The sequence below is a fragment of the Cebus imitator genome, unplaced genomic scaffold (genome assembly GCF_001604975.1).
Source record: "Cebus imitator isolate Cc_AM_T3 unplaced genomic scaffold, Cebus_imitator-1.0 Scaffold259, whole genome shotgun sequence".
In the NCBI taxonomy this organism is placed as follows: domain Eukaryota; kingdom Metazoa; phylum Chordata; class Mammalia; order Primates; family Cebidae; genus Cebus; species Cebus imitator.
The window spans coordinates 1,131,739-1,134,923 of NW_016107574.1; the positions used below are offsets into that span (position 1 = coordinate 1,131,739).

Genomic DNA, 3,185 nt, shown 5'->3' on the forward strand with positions numbered 1-3,185 from the left:
AAAAAAAAAAAAAAAAAAAAAAGTAATCAGTTTTATGTGTCTCCTTATGACATATCCAAGAACTTCTCTAAAAGCAGAATTGCTGGCTCCCAGGGATACCCACCTGACCTTCACTAGATATTGCCAAATTGGTCCCCACAGTGGATATAACAATACGTACTTCCACTAGTCACGTATCAGTGTTGCTATTTGCTGAGTGTTTTCTTTTCAGACTTTTAACATTTTCTCCTACCTGAGGGGCTACAGTTTTTGTTAATACATCCCAGATTATTCATAGCTTTGAGTATTTTTCATATGTTATCACCATTTGGGGTTCTTTCTTTGTAAATTGTTTGTTTACATATCCTCCTACTTTCCTTCTTCTTCCTCTATTGCATTTTTTCATTGGGTTATTTACCTATTTTCTAAATGATACATAGGATTTTTTAAATTATTATTATTATAATTAATTTTACTAATTTTTTATCACAACTTCTCATGGTCTGTGGCTTGTCTTTCACTTTTAAAGAATGTCTTTGTTTGTATACATGATTTACATTTTAATATAGTCATATTTTTTCAGTATTTTCAAGGATGAATCAAACCTGAAGGTGTATGTGCTGGAGGGGGAAGGTATCTTAGGAAATTCTTGCCAAATGATCTTTCTTTTCTCTGTAAAGTGAAAGGGGAGAACAACTCTTAGATATAGCTGTAGAGTTCCTGAGATTCTGCCTTCCGTCACCGTGCGTTAACTGAATCCACACCAAATGGCTAGACCTGGGAGTTGGTTTGGGTTGAGAGGAGGGGGATGAGATAGGATTTCATACATGGAACCCTGCCATACTAGAACTTGCCATCAGAGGACTAATAAGGATTAGACTGTGTAGCTTGGATATACTGCAGTAGAAACTTGAGGAGGGAGAGATTGGAGTAGGGCTAATTGTCTATGGACTGGTTTCATCAGGGCAGACCATATGTCAACTTTTATTTCTTCCTATACGCTTAAGACTCCCAGCGTCAAAATGAATAAATCAATAAAAATTCAAAAATTAAATGAAAGAATCAGGGATACTGCGGCCGCAGGGGCGGAGCCAGGGCCCTTTGCCCGGCTTGGCGGCCGGCTCTGCCTTCCCTATTCTCGCCTCCCGCTCCGCGGTGGCTCCCAGAGGCAGTTCCAAACAGCAGTCCGAGGAGGACCTGCTCCTGCCGGGTTTCAGCCGCAGCGTCTCGGCCAAGTCCTCCACGCTCTTCTTCGGGAACGCGTTCATCGTGTCTGCCATCCCCATCTGGTTATACTGGAGAATACGGCTTATGGATCTTCTTCAGTCTGCTCTTTTGTATAGTGTGATGACCCTAGTAAGCACATATTTGGTAGCCTTTGCATACAGAAATGTGAAATTTGTTCTCAAGCGCAGAGTAGCACAGAAGAGGGAGGATGCTGTTTCCAAAGAAGTGACTCGAAACTTTCTGAAGCTGATAATAGAAAGATGTCTCTGAAGGAGAAAGATGAAAAAATCTTGTGGAAGAAGAATGAAGTTGCTGATTATGAAGCTACATTTTCCATCTTCTGTAACAGCATTCTGTTCCTGGTCTTGGTCACTGTTGCTTCCTTCTTCATATTGAAGAACTTCAACCCCACAGTGAACTACATTTTGTCCGTAAATGCTTCATCAGGACTCATCCCCCTCCTGTCTACTGGCTCCAAGTAGACCATGTCAGCTTACCCCCTGGCCTTGTGTCTATGGGTGGCCTGCGGTATACGGAAAAGTAGCAGGGTAGTCAGGGTGGGAGACACACGAGATGTTTTCACAGTCGAGAGCCTTAAACAACCCAACAGAACGTAATTCAGCATTTGTTTTTTGGCTGTTTTTGACAGATTGTTGAAATTAAATGAATTGAAAGGAAAAAAAAAAAAGAATCACACCATCTTAGGCTGCAAAAAAACATAAGTAAGAGTATTCAAGGATAATATCTTAATGGAAGGAGAAAAGCTATATTAAAATATAATATATAAAATTATATTCAAATTATGCCTACAAAAGGTATTTTTACACTTATTTTAAACCATTGTATTTTATATAGTATATATTATATTTGTAGTAATATAAATGTTTATATTTTATATTTAAAACCATTAAAATTTTTTAAATTGTGGGAAATTTTATTAAAGGAAATTAATAGATAACTGGTGGTCAATTAACCGTGGAAGGCAAATCTTCATCTATAGCTTTCATATCAATATTTTATAAGGAGATTTAGATATAGTAATTATAAAAGAAGTAATTTTATATTTTGATTAAATGTCTTAGGTTGAATTCATTAAATATTAACAGTATCAGAAGTGACTAATTGCCATAAAACTAGATACTTCACTTTATGAATCCAATCTGCACACAAACTAATTTCTCAAAATGACCTTATTATGTAAAAGAATATGACATATATCCAGAAAAAAACTTGCTAACAGATTTATTTAAACTTTCTTTTATCCCTACTGTTGGTTAAATTTCTTCATTTAAAAAGTGCTTAAAACTACATTTAATAAAGTCTGAAAAATTTTTAGACAGTAAATAGCTATATACAGTGAAAACATCTATCTCTTTATCTATATTAAATTTAAGTGTTATACCAATAAAAAATATTTATGAGGTGATATTCTACACAGGGCAATGAGGTAAAAGTAGGTTGAGAATAACTATTCTTGTCATTTTAGGTAAAATAAAAACAAATTTTAAACGTAGGGGAAAAAATAAATGAAATGGAGGCCCACTGAAGTTAAGGTCTCTCTGCAGAAGGTCTAACAGCTAGTGAGAGGCACAATCCATACTGAAGCTACAGATTCCCATCCAGGGTGCTGTTTCCCCTGCTCGTCAAGAATGTTGACATGGAGCCAGGCACGGTGACTCACACCTGTAATCTCAGCATTTTGGAAGGCTGAGGTGGATTAATTGTTTGATCTCAGGAGTTTGAGACCAGCCTGGTCAACATGGCAAAGCCCCATCTCCACCAAAAATACAAAAAATTAGCCAGACATGGTGGCATGCACCTGTGGTTCCAGCTACTTGGGAGGCTGAGGTGGGAGGATCGCTTGAGCCCTAGAGAAGGAGGTTTCAGTGAGCCATGGTTGTGCCAGTACATTCCAGCCTGGGCAACAGAGTGAGACCTCATCTCAAAAAAGAAGAAGAAGAAGAAAGGAGAAAGAGAAG

General features: G+C 37.6%; 1 pseudogene across 1 annotated transcript; it reads left to right on the top strand.

Moving 5' to 3' along the window:
- The first annotated feature begins 1,210 nt into the window (after positions 1-1,210).
- On the top strand, positions 1,211-1,793 carry LOC108283371 (annotated as a pseudogene). Its single transcript, XR_005195618.1, has one exon. The product of XR_005195618.1 is annotated as a translocon-associated protein subunit gamma-like (transcript).
- The last annotated feature ends 1,392 nt before the right edge of the window (positions 1,794-3,185 follow it).